General features: G+C 45.1%; 1 protein-coding gene and 1 non-coding gene across 5 annotated transcripts in view; both read left to right on the top strand.

Moving 5' to 3' along the window:
* LOC128325635 (PC-esterase domain-containing protein 1B-like) overlaps positions 1-13,112 on the top strand; it is a 75,870-nt gene that overhangs the window by 30,278 nt on the left and 32,480 nt on the right. The window lies entirely within an intron of this gene.
* TRNAQ-UUG (transfer RNA glutamine (anticodon UUG)) lies at positions 4,958-5,029 on the top strand. Its single transcript has one exon. It is a non-coding gene; the product is annotated as a tRNA-Gln (tRNA).

The following is a 13,112-nucleotide window of genomic DNA, read 5'->3' as shown; positions in this document are numbered from 1 at the left end:
TGGTCCTGGTTATCAAGAATCCCAAGACTCAAGAAGACACGAGGTGAAGTGAGGAGGTTATATTTAATCAAAGCAGATTTATTTTCTTACCAATATTCAGATGAGTCGCAGTGTATACACACAGTGATTTTCCTTTCCCTCAGAGCAACTAACATAATATCTAACTGACACCCTATAGATCGTCAGAGCTTTCACTCACTCTTTGTGGCTTATCACCTGAGCTTACCAAGAGAAACTGATGTTCCCTTTTTACGAGGTATCGGGTGTGTCAAGTTGGGCAATCTTCCTCTATTTTCTTCACCTTCTGTCTCCACTGGTCCCATTGACCCCCTCTTGCTCCAGATCAGGGTCTTAAGTACCCTCACCCTATCTGCCCACGCACTGACGGTGATTGGACAGAGAAAGGGGTCTTGACCATTCATGACCTTCGGCTAACCTGTTCGATTTGACATTTAATGTCATTGGCTAGGGGAGATGTGGAAGAGGAAAAAGGCATGGGCCAAGCGACCCCCCTCCAAATGGAACACCGAGCCTTGGCGTACTTTTGATCTGAGAAATGAGGAAGTGTGCCCGGGCCGACAGGCTGACCTTCTCTAATTTTAGACAAAAGCACTAGATGGGGGGCTGCTCTTGACAGCATGGACAATTCGCTGGAACAGGGGAACTTGGCATTTACCCAAGGGTGTTAAGATCAAGGCCTAGACTGTGGCAAGCAAACAAACCCATGTCAAGCATCTATCTAATACAATATGGCTAACCTATCTATGCACTTATTCAATATAAAATTGACCTGAGTAGGCCTTACAACTGTGACACTCTGTGGATGCGAAAGTTGAACTTTGAAGAAGCAAGATAGAAAAAGCATTGACGCTTTTGAACTTTGGTGCTGGAGAACACTTTTGAGGATACCATGGACAGCCAGGAAAACAGACAAATGGATCATAGAACAAATCAATCCAGAATTTTCACCTGAGGCACAAATGACCAGGCTCAAACTATCATACACTGGACACATTATGCGAAGACCCAGCTCCCTTGAGAAGCCCATAATGCTGGGGAAAGTTGAAGGAAAGAGAAGAAGAGGACAACCAGCAGCAAGATGGATGGACTCGATAACAACAGCAATGAATGCACCACTGAGAGACCTTCAAGGCCAAGTGGAAGACAGGTCATCCTGGAGAGAATCTCTCCATGTGGTCGCTAAGAGACAACACTGACTTGATGGCACCTAATTAATCAGTGTCCTAGGACCTTTCGTTTGAGCCAGTCTTCCCTGTGGGATCCCAGATGTTGTGGACTATAACTCCCGTAATCCCCAACCAAAGACCATAGCAGCTGAGGATGATGGGAAGCAACATCTGGGAGTCCCTGTTACAGGGAACACTGCTTTGAACTGTTAACGCTTATTTTAGCTACATACAACCCAGGAAGTATATTTTTCTCTCTCTGATGGATTGTAGAACCCTGGGATGGGGCAATTTGATAGCAAGCTTGACCAAAGTTTTAGACTTTGCCTGTACTAAGCCTCTAAAAGTAAGGAGGCAGGCTCTCTCTCTCTCTCTCTCTCTCTCTCTCTCTCTCTCTCTCTCTCTCTCTCTCTCTCTCTCTGTAAGAGAGCTGGTCTTGTGGTAGCAAGCATGACTTGTCCCCTTAGCTAAGCAGGGTCTGCCTTGGTTGCATATGAATGGGAGACTAGAAGTGTGAGCACTGCAAGATATTCTCCTCAGGGGATGGAGCCGCTCTGGGAAGAGCAGAAGGTTCCAAGTTCCCTCTCTGGCAGCATCTCCAAGCTAGGGCTGAGAGAGACTCCTGCCTGCACCCTTGGAGAAGCCGCTGCCAGTCTGTGTAGACAATGCTGAGCGAGATGGACCAATGGTCTGACTCAGTATATGGCAGCTTCCTATGTTCCTATGTTTGTGTTTTTACTGAATTGTCAAGTGTCAGGAAGGTGCATAGAACAGATGTGGCTCCAATGTATCAAAAATAATTCAGGAAATATGCTTACCATACGGCCTCAGTGTTTTTAAGATCAAAAGGGAGTCGTAGACAGGCAAATGTTTTGAAAACAAGTAGCACTGGATACAATAAAACCACAATTTGCCTTATTGTAGCAGATGTTATGGGGTGATGCATCTGACCAACTGAAAAAGGTAATTTTGGGGTACCAACCAATAATTGGAAAATAAACAAGGGAGTAATTAGGGGAAAGCTTACCCAAGGTGGAGTACCAAAATAAGGCAAAGGGGGTATATGGGCCCCTTTTTTATTACTCTGTCCTTTTGGTCTCTCTTGTCTCTTTATATCTCCCTTGCCTGGGGCTCTGGATAATCCTGTGTGGTTGTGACACTGCCGGGTTGTTAACTGCTCCTGTCAAGTTTGGTGAGAATAAAGTTCTTTGTATTGATAACTTGTGGACTGCCTTGCTTCCTTGGGTCAGTGGGCAACAAATTAACACCCTGGACTTCTGATTCCCTTTGATTCCCAGTAGAATCATTTCCTTTTAAAAACTCCTTTAAAAATTACCCCAGCTAACTGGGCAAAGTGGCAACTTTTAAATGTGGTGATTCTCTTTATTTAGCAGGGGGAGAGTAACTGGCCCTCTCCACCCCTAGCATGGTGTCTCTCGAGTGACTGTTGCTGGTGTCTATCTTATATTTCTTTTTAGATTGTAAACCCTTCCAGGACAGGCATCCATCTTATTTATTTATTATTTCTCTATGTCAAGTCAAGTCATGTCAAGTTTTATTTACTGTCCTAGACCAAGCATGCAAAAAGCAAAAGAAATTTATAAGAAACTCTATGAATTCTCATTATACACCTTAAAAGCAATATATCAAAATGTAGCTATGGAGTTAAGATTTGAAACATTCTCATCAGAAAGTAGAAACTTAACAAGTTGTTTTCTCTGTGTAAACTGCTTTGGAAACTTTTGTTGAAAAGTGGTATATAAATATTTGTTGTTGTTTAAAAAAAACCAACAACAAACCCTTACAGGACAGATGTGTAATGGGCACATCTCACTCCCCAAGCACAAACATACACAGAGTATCAGAATTCAGTGCACATCTGCAATGTTGGGAGAGAGCTGGTATTTCACCTGCCAGCCAAATAACAGTTCGCCAGACCTGGGTAACTGCAGCTTGGGACCCACCTGGGAAATGGGGGTGTGAGTTTGCACACACAAGCCGGTTGTAAGATGTAGGTTGCTCTGTATAATATCATTATTAAATTTATATCCCCGCCTTTGTGTTAATTGAAATGTCCAAGGTGGCTTACATAAGTTGTACGTCGGTCCATCTAAAAAACATAAAAATGGAACAAGGAGTAGCAAACAAAAAGAATCCATTGTATATGCCAAAGAGCCGGGGAAAGTAAGTGTGTGTGTGTGTGTGTGTGAGAGAGAGAGAGAGAGAATCTTGAGTAGTGTTAACTTAGTTCTACATGTATCTTTTCCTCTGCAAGAAAAAAAGGTAGATTATGGGAGGTGATTTTGAGCAGAAAAACAACCCCCGGGTTATGAGTGAACCTTTCTTCTGCTTAAACTTTCAGGCTTCAGAGGCTATTTTGGTCTTTAAACAAGAGTTGGGACAAGGGAGTTGAAAGACACACATATCATGTCTTATTTGAACCTTGGCTTAGATATTTTGCAGCCTGATTTGTTGTGCAAAGGCAGTAAATTTACATGTTGCATTGTACACACAGAAAGAGAGGTCTGTATACTTGTACAGTCATTTGCACAGAAATGTGTATGTGTGTTTGTTTTGAAAGTCCACATGAGGACTGAACCCTTGAACATAGATAACAGCTTGAGTCTGTGTGTTAACAGCCTTCTGCCTGTAGATATGCAGCCTGCTGTCTATGTGTTGAACGTAACATGTTGGTAACTGCATGCACATCCAGATCAGAGTTGTGTGCTCAGTGTACATAGAATGTACGCTCATTGAACATAATGTGTGAATCAGGGCTACTAACTCATCAGCTCAAGCAAGAGACTAATTGTGCTGGACTATCAAACAGGAACTGAAAGAATCCCCATGTCCACACAAATGTGGGTGAAGGAGATTGACAGGGTTATGGCCCTGATCCCACTGTGTTCCTAAGCTAGGTTATGTTGGGGAGAGCAATCGGTTGCTGTGACAATGCTGTTTTTGACCCTGTAGCAGAATATAGCAGGCTGTGGCTTTGAGGCATATGGTGGGGGAAGGATAGAGAATGCCCTGAAGGGTGGCACCGAGAAGCGGGTAGTGTTATGGGAAAGGCAGCGTGAGCTGTGCTGTGGAGAATTCAGGATATGCATAGGAAACGGGAAAGGCCTTGAAAGCCAAACTTGTCACTCACAGTGGACAAAAGTGTAAATGGTAAATGATTGGACAAGAAAGTAAGTGTCTGTGTCTGTGTGTCTGTGTGTAAGACTAATCTTCACTCTGCTTAGGTGGCTGGAGGTCCTGCTCCTGCTTTGTGCCTGTCTTTTGCATGGTGAGGAGAGCTGGTCTGGTGGTAGCAAGCATGACGTCCCCTAAGCCAAACAGAGTCCACCCTGGTTGCATAATAAGGGGAGACTAGAAATGTGAGTACTGGAAGAGATTCCCCTCAGGGGATGGAGCCGCTCTGGGAAGAGCAGAAGGTTCCAAGTTCCCTCCCTGGCAGCATCTCCAAGATCAGGCTGAGAGAGATTCCTGCCTGCAACCTTGGAGAAGCTGTGTAGACAATATTGAGCGAGATGGACCTATGGTCTGACTCAGTATATGGCAGCTTCCTATGTTTCTGTGTGGTGGTGCTGGACACTCCCTTCCTTTCCCTCCCCTCTGGCTCTTGCCAGCTCCTCAGATCATGGCAAATTATAGCTGTCCTGTGGCTCTTCCCAGGCACACAGGGTGTGTGTGTGTGTGTGTGTGTGTGTGTGCATGCAGGTTCTGCCTCAGGCACAACTTCTGAGAGCTGGATAGAAAGGACAGTTGGTTCCATGGTGTAATGGTTAGCACTCTGGACTTTGAATCCAGCGATCCGAGTTCAAATCTCGGTGGAACCTTGTTTTGGGGATCGGGCTGTGAAGCAGTGGCAGGCACTAGACATCTCAGAAGCTGCTGGGAGCTCCTGGGCTTGTCTGAAGTAGCTCTCCAGGTGTTTGGTCTTGCTTCTCCCCTTCCGGCCAATACTGTCAATTTGGCTGGCAGAGGGTGGGCATGGTTGCACCATTTTTAATATCTCTGTTTCTTTGAGTTGCTTTTATTTTCTCTCCCATTAATTTCTCTACAGTTTCTTCTTCCACAGAGGAACCTCTCTTTGCTCCCTTTCTGTCCTGCAACAAAATTCTCTGGAAATTTAAGGGCTTTGATGTGAAAATCCCTTATTCTGTCAATGTAAATTTGTGTACGAGCTACCATTCTGTGATTGGCTCTGCCTCCCCATGCTGCCGTTTTGTGATTGGCTCTGCCTCCCCATGCTGCCGTTTTGTGATTGGCTCTGCCTCCCCAAGCTGCTATTTCATGCTAGTAACTCTCCAGGATTTGCTCCCCCCCCCAAAAAAAGACACACACACACACCTTGTTCTTGGAAATCTTAAGTCCGCATGCAATTTCCACATGGAAGGTCCCAGCTCAATAATAACATAAGAAGAACATAAGAACAGCCCTGCTGGATCAGGCCCAGGAAGGCCCATCTAGTCCAGCATCCTGTTTCCCACAGTGGCCCACCAGATGCCGCTGGGGAGCCCACAGGCAAGAGAGGGCAGGCCTTCTCTGCTGCTGTTACTTCCCTGCAACTGGGACTCAGAGGCATCCTGCCTTTGAGGCTGGAGGTGGCCTATAGCCCTCCAACTCGTAACCATTGATAGACCTCTCCTCCATGAAGTTATCCAAACCCCTCTTCAAGCCATCCATTTTTGGTCTGAGAAGGCACCGGGGCCGTAAGGAGGTATGCTTCCACCCTGCTGGACTGTTTTAAAAGGCAGCGCAGATGGGGGAAATGTGGTGGGAGGGGTAAGAGCACCCTCCCCTGTCCTTAAAAGAGATCCCCTCCCTTCGAACTGGCTGAACCGCTGGTCTTTCAAACTGGTTTGGAGGTCCATTAAGGGCCTCCGAACTGGTTCCATGCACATGCCTAGTTGGAACAGGGCTTTACTGTCCGGTAACCTCTGTACAGATTCTACCTAGGGTCACCAGAAGGCTGTGAAATGTTTTAGATGGGTTGGCCAAAGCAGCTCGGCCTCAAGTGAAGGACATTAGTCTTGGTGATGTGATAAGCACCCCAGTCCTTTCCAGAATTTCTGTCTGCTTTGCAGTATTGTTTCCTCTGTTACTCTGAACAGGGCCTGTGCCCTTGTTTCAATCATCATAGCACAATGAGATAATGCCTGCCAAGGGTGTTATGAACGGAACTATACTGCATAGTCCACGAAGCCTTGCTGATTGCTACATGCGTCCGTCACAGAAGCTAGGTTAGCCAAACCCAAACTCCTGAATTGGGACCATAACCTGAGACAGAACTGGAGAAATTGTGCATTTATTCTGCAGGGTATTTGACATGGGTACCTGGCCCTTGGCTTCTGTGATGGGAAAGTAACCTAGCTAAGACCCTACCCCACCTCCCCTCCTTTCTCCTCCTCCTTTGAAATTCCAATGAGGGACTTATTAGCCTTCAAGAGTGATGTTATCAATCAAGGCTGAAGATGGGAGTGGAGGTGAGAGAGATGCAGGGGAACACCAAGGAACCTCCCATCCCAGACCATGGCTACAGGAGATAGGAACAGTGTTCCCTCTCACAGAGATTCCCAGATGTTGACTATAACTCCTGTAATCCCCAGCCAAAGGCCACTGCAGCTAGGGATGCTGGGAGTTGTAGTCAACAACTTCTGGGAATCCCTGTTAGAGGGAACAGTGGATAGGAACTATAAAGATGAACCAGCTGTGGTGCCAAGGGGAGAAGATAAGAACTGGACAAGATCTTCTGAGACAAGGGCCCTGGAGATGGCATAATTGCACCTCAGGGAAGGGGGGAACATCCAAGACCACCAAAGACTGCCAAGAGTATGACAACCCGAGGTCCGGACCAGAAGGGCTGATACCCAGAGAGACACATCCCCACCACCACCAATGCTGCATGCACCCCGCCTCTTCACTCCCAAGCAACTCTGCTCATGGGTAAAGCTGTGGGCTGGCCATCCACCAGCACTTTCCTGCTCCTAGGGAAAGAACTCTCCCTTGTTCCCCCTTTTCCTGTACAGCATTTGGTCTGTAAGCTAGGCGGGAGTGTTCCCTGCTTGCCAGGACCCAGTTTTGTTGTAACCCCTTGGAACTACTTCTTAAAGTAAAATTCGCAAAGGACATCCATTGAGTCTCCTCATGCATCTGTAGGCCTGTGGTGTGGGTGAAAACTGCATTGGTTCATAACAATGAAAGGGTGCTCGGACAAGTATTAAATGTCCAAGCAAGGTCACCAGTCTCCCAAGACAGCCACCAGTTCAAATTAAGAATGGATGAGTTCAGGGGAGGAAAATGGATTATTTGACAGGTCAGAGGTCACCATTGATCAAATATAGAGAATCTATTTTTCAGTTAGTACAGAAATACCAGGTCAAGACGGAATAATTGACCAATCGGAATCCCAAAGGAGCTGAGTATGGCTTCTTCTGGTATAAGTATGAGTCCCTGGGGAGTACAAGGGGTTTGGCTCTTCTGTAGTTTCATGGGGGCTTGCACATTCTCCTTATGCTTCTTCTCATTTCTGTGGAAGAAAATCTGACCAGATTCAAAGACCCCTTGCCAAGTTTAGAACACGGTCTTATCTTTTCAAAAGAGGAAATTACATAATTGTTTCAGGTTATTTAAACATTTCAATCAGTCAGCTGGATAATTTGCACACATTTATTAAAACAAGGAAGTTACAGTGACAAAACCATATCCACCTTGCATGATCAGGTTGTTGTGGACAGGGTCTTGCAAAGCATAGCTGCAGTCATTGTCTGCTAAAGCATTATTCAAATCTCCATAGACCTTTCCCCATAATCTAGCCAAACCTCAAGCTTGGCTATTTTCTGCTTGCCAGCTAAGCTGGTTGTCTTTTTCTTTTTGCAAAGTGTTGCTTGCTCATATAATTCTAGCATCAAGCTAACAAAATGGCTTCAGTTTGGTCAAGCGAGCAATTTCCCACAATTCTAACATGCTTCCCTGAACAAACTTCCCCTTCTTTGGGGACTTCTTTTGTTTTCTTCACTCTGCATGTGGGCAGGTGTCTGTATAACCTGGACATGCTTTTGTGTGAATGACTACTGTTGTGTGTGCATTCAACATAGTGTGAAGAGCTGTAGGTGTGCACAATGATGCACAGGTTGGACAAGTGTTGAACATACTGAAACATGTGAATAGGGGTATTGTAACTTGGTATTTCTCCGCCTTTTCTTGGAGGGTACACTCTACCTCAAAACATGAGTAGTAGTGGAACTCCATGCCCCAGAAGATTTCAGGGCTTGTTGAAGGCCTGGCTAATTTGGCAAGCCTTCAATTAACAGCTTGTGAGTTTCTTTTATTTGCCAGCTCTCTGTTGTTATGTTTGGTTTTCCTGCTGCCATTAGAGTGATTGTAATTTTATTTGTGAGCCACCTTGATCTTTTTCTTTTGGTTTGACAAGCGGAATAAAGATCTCCTCCTAAATCAACCAACTTGCTTGAGCTCTGCTTACTACTTTCTGCTAGGAAGTGCTTTTTGCAGAAGGGAAAATCTTCTAGTGAATGTCTTCAAATGCAGTTTATGTCCTCTGTGGACACCTGCGCCCACACCAGTCCAGGTGCCGATCTGTGGACCGGAGCACGGATCCCACACTGGCCTGAAAAAGGTCCTGAGACTGCATGTTGGGGATATAACTCTGGAAGAACATACTGTGTGGGGAGGAAAGGTCTGCCCGCCAACAGATCCAGCTTAGCTCTTTATTCTCTTTATGTGTTGCCAGTTCACAGCAGCTGCCAGAGCGACTATCTCTTCCTTTGAAGTGGCTGGTAGTCTAGTTGGGGAGGAAGGCTCTATGATCTGCTTCAGTATCTTCACCCTCTCTTACTTTGCCTCCTCTCTGCCCACACCCCTCCCCAGTGTGAAGAAATCTGAGGGTTAAAAAAATCAGAATGGAATAAAGTGGAGTGGTTTTCACCTCTGGAAGGCAGGTACGTGGCACCATTTGTCAAGACTCTTGTCTTGTTTCTAATTGTATGTATGTCCCCCAGCCAGGAAATTATATTCTTTGTTTAATCTAGAGACATTCGGCTAGACCAGAATGTTCAGAGTGGTACATTTTTGCATTCCAGTGTCAAGATAAATATGAGTGATGTTGAGTGCTGATTGGATGGTTACCGGGACATGAAACAAGGCATTGTATGGCATGTGGCCGGAGGGTGTGGCTGGAAGGTACATAATGCAGCTGCCTTACAAAAGCTAGAGCAGGTCTGAATTTTGCCAGGGCCTGAATGGGAGGCCTCCTGGGAGCTTTGCAGTGTTCTCGCTCTCTCATTTTTTCCATCTCTGTGTGGGTTTTGTTCTGGGCGGCAGTATCAAGGCAGTGTGTACGCACATGCATTCAGGGTGGGCCTTCCTGATTCAACCTGAGCAGGATCTAAAATTGAGCAGACATCAAAAACCATGTAAGTGTGTGCATGCCTTAGAGGGAACACTGGAACCTTGGGTGCACTGCCTTAAATTCCGTCGTGGAAGAAAGGCAGGATATACATGAAATAATTCACATAAGTATAGGTAGTGCCATGGAGTTGGTGTCAACTCCTGGCAACAACAGAACCTGGTGGTTTTTCTTTGGTAGAATACAGGAGGGGTTTCCCATGGCCTCCTCCCACGCAGTAGGAGATGATGCCTTTCAGCATCTTCCTATATCACTGCTGCCCAATATAGGTGTTTCATTCCCATAATCTGGGAAACAATACCAGTGGGGATTCGAACCGGCAACCTCTGGCTTGCTAGTCAAGTCATTTCCCGCTGCACCATTAGGTGGCTGTAACTCACATAAGTAGTAGGTGCCATTAGCCTGATTCAGACATTGTGCTGTACAGGTGTGTGTGTTTGTGTTTGTGTATGACTGTACCTGTGGTCATTTAAAAAGTGAACCTGGATACAGGCTCTTCAAATGCATGGTATAGATAGGAAGTGTACTGCTGTACCAGTGTTCACCATAATGTGAATGACTGTACCTGTGTATAGATTTGTACCTGTGTACACTGTACACTCATACGAGTGTTGAACAGAACGTGTGAATGGGCCTATTGTGTCTGCATCTATTAAGCCTTGCAAAGAAATCTCCAAGAGTTATTCACTGAGTCTCTGCACATGAATCCTCAAGATATAGCTGCTGGTGGGGGTATGGAGCTGAAAACTGGAACTTTAAGAGTGGGGTTGCCAGATATAGTTGGACTACGACTGATGTCATCCTAGGAGACAATGGGAATTGCAGTCCAACATCCACTTTAGCAGTCTTCCTGTCCTCATTACCATGGCAGATATAAACATGCATTTCAGCTAACCCACCCAAAAATGTGCCAGTGTTTATCTGTGTGGTAACTTTTCTGACACCTCCTGCTTAAAACCCCAAAAGTCAGAAGGATCGTGAGGCCCCGTTTTCACGGTCTGTACTGTGTAACAGAACAACATTCCTATACAACATTGTTGTGACTCTCTGGTGACAGAGGAAGTGATTACTTAATGTATACTTCATTTCTTGATGTACATATGAAAGCCAAGTTAAGTGAAACAGGAAGGAAAAATAAAGGTTGATGAGTCATAAGTTCAAAATGGAAAATAGAGAAGACTGTAGAATCTTAGAATATATTGAAGACTGTGGTTGTGATACAGAGTGGAAGTGAAACTGAGCACATTACATTTTAATGTTCATTCCTTTTAAAGAGGTAAAGTAGGACTCCCTTTAAATCTCATTTTAAACTGAAGGTTTTATATGTTTAAATTGATATATGTTTAAATTGAAGTAAAAGTGGGACCAAAGAACGATGGGATGGAAGAAGTATATTATTTATTTATCACATTTATATCCTGCTCTTCCTCCGAGGAGCTCAGAGTGGTGTACCTGCTTATTTTTATTTTATAGTAAGTGGCCTTGATATTGTTACACATGCCCCAGTCTTCATGACTGTACTGCCATTGTATTATGCTGTACCCCAGCATTCACAAGTTTTTGCTGTTTTTATTTTAATCATTTCTGCTGTTATAGCTCTCTTTTATCCATACTAAATGTGAATGCAGGAATGTGTAAGTCAGCAGCAATGGAAAAGAAAGCTATGCCAAGGGCACCAGACACTGAATGTGAGATTCTGGCAGGTTTATGAATGGCCTTGCTGGGTCAAAAATCCCAGTGGGAGTGCTAGATGAGCAGGGTCCCTGATATCTTATTAATTGCTTTTATGTATTCGCCCCATAGACTAAGGAATAATGAGCTTTTCATTCTGTAATCTTGTACATATCATGATATGTGTATTGCTGCGTTTTACTCAGGACACCTGGCATATGTATTCCATATAGCAGTTCTGCATAATTACAATCTTGCCCTATCCTCTCCTTCTTCAAAATTCCCATTTTGAGAGACTGGTAAAGACTTTGTGACCAAAGGACCAGAAAGGAAAAGTGATGACTGTTTAATAATAATTAGTGTTGAAACCACCAAGGCCGAAGACTTGAGATAGGGCAACTTATCTGAACATGCTGGGGTGCAGAAGATGAGCTGCTTTTGTTGATGGGATGAAAGGAGGACATCTGGAGACTCAAGCCTAGATGTGAGGGTTGTCATAATTATAAATTCTGATGGATGGATGGATGCGAGGACTGGCCCCAAGAGCAGTCAAGGACTAAGAAGAATATGAAACCAGAAGACTCCAGACCAGTAGTCCCTCTAACAGGGATTTCCAGATATTATCGACTACAACTCTCAGAATCCCCAGCTGCAGTGGCTTTTGCTTGGGGATTATGGGAGTTGTAGTCCTCAACATCTGGGACTCTCTGTTAGAGGGAACACTGCTCCAGACCCAACTTTCAGAGGGCAGGTCCAAAAGACTGGTCTTCTCCCTCGCCAACACTGCAGTCTCCCTCCATCCCAGCATCGTGCCCCCCACCTTTTCTTTGAAACATAGCATCTTCCATCGCCGGGAGAAACCTGGAATTGGTCATTCAGTTGGTTTCCCTGCACCTTTGGTAACGAATTTTACCTCCAAATGTGGCTTCACGTTTGGAGTACTGAAGTACTCACATTTGGAGTACCGGAGTACAAACGTGACTTCACATTTGGAGTACTGCATGTTTTCACATTTGAGGTTCCTTCAGAACTCTTGGGTGGATGCCATCTGGCCCAGGTGATTGGTTAATTTTTAGTTTTTTAAGACCGTTTAGAACATCATCCACAGATGTTCAGTCATCCACAGACTGAACTGCTAAAGAGTTTAGGTAACAACTGAGAGTATATAAGCTTCAGGGTGTATGAATACGCTGGTCTGACAGGGCACTGGTACATTGGCACACTGGTCCATATTCTCCACATTGATCTGCAGGAACAATGGCATATAGGCCAGGTAGGTAAGTCTCACAGGGAGTAAGCCCCATGCCCTTCTAAAATAGAAACTAGGGTTGGTTGGTGAAGTCTCCAGGTGAAAGGTTAGGTCAATCTCCTCCGCCATAGAGAGTAGTCTCCACCCAACAGGCTTAAGGGGCTTATAGTCCAACCAGCTAGCTGGCAAGGTTGTCCAGGTGCCCCTCCCTGGTACAGATGAGCCTCCCCACCACAGGGAGTAAGTAAGTCTTGACAGCCCAGGGAGTGAGGGCCAAGCCCAGCCATTTGGGGATCGATGACACCTCTGACTGCAGCCTGATCAAGGAATAATCCTCACAGACTGGGTAACTTGGAAGTGACAGGGTGAAGGCAAAACCCTTTTGCTTGCAACAATATGTAAAGTCAAAATGTAAGAGATAAGTGCAGTGACAGTTCACAATAGCAGGGATAGTAGATTAAGCAGTCTTCCTGGCTTTGCTGAAATATTAACTAAAAGCAGGGTTTCCCATCCTTGGGATGGCAAACTTTACTTGCCAGATGTTGTTGGTCTACAACTCCCATCATCTTCCCCA

The sequence above is a fragment of the Hemicordylus capensis genome, chromosome 5 (assembly GCF_027244095.1).
Source record: "Hemicordylus capensis ecotype Gifberg chromosome 5, rHemCap1.1.pri, whole genome shotgun sequence".
Taxonomy (NCBI): domain Eukaryota; kingdom Metazoa; phylum Chordata; class Lepidosauria; order Squamata; family Cordylidae; genus Hemicordylus; species Hemicordylus capensis.
This window is presented reverse-complemented; position numbering and strand designations above follow the sequence as displayed.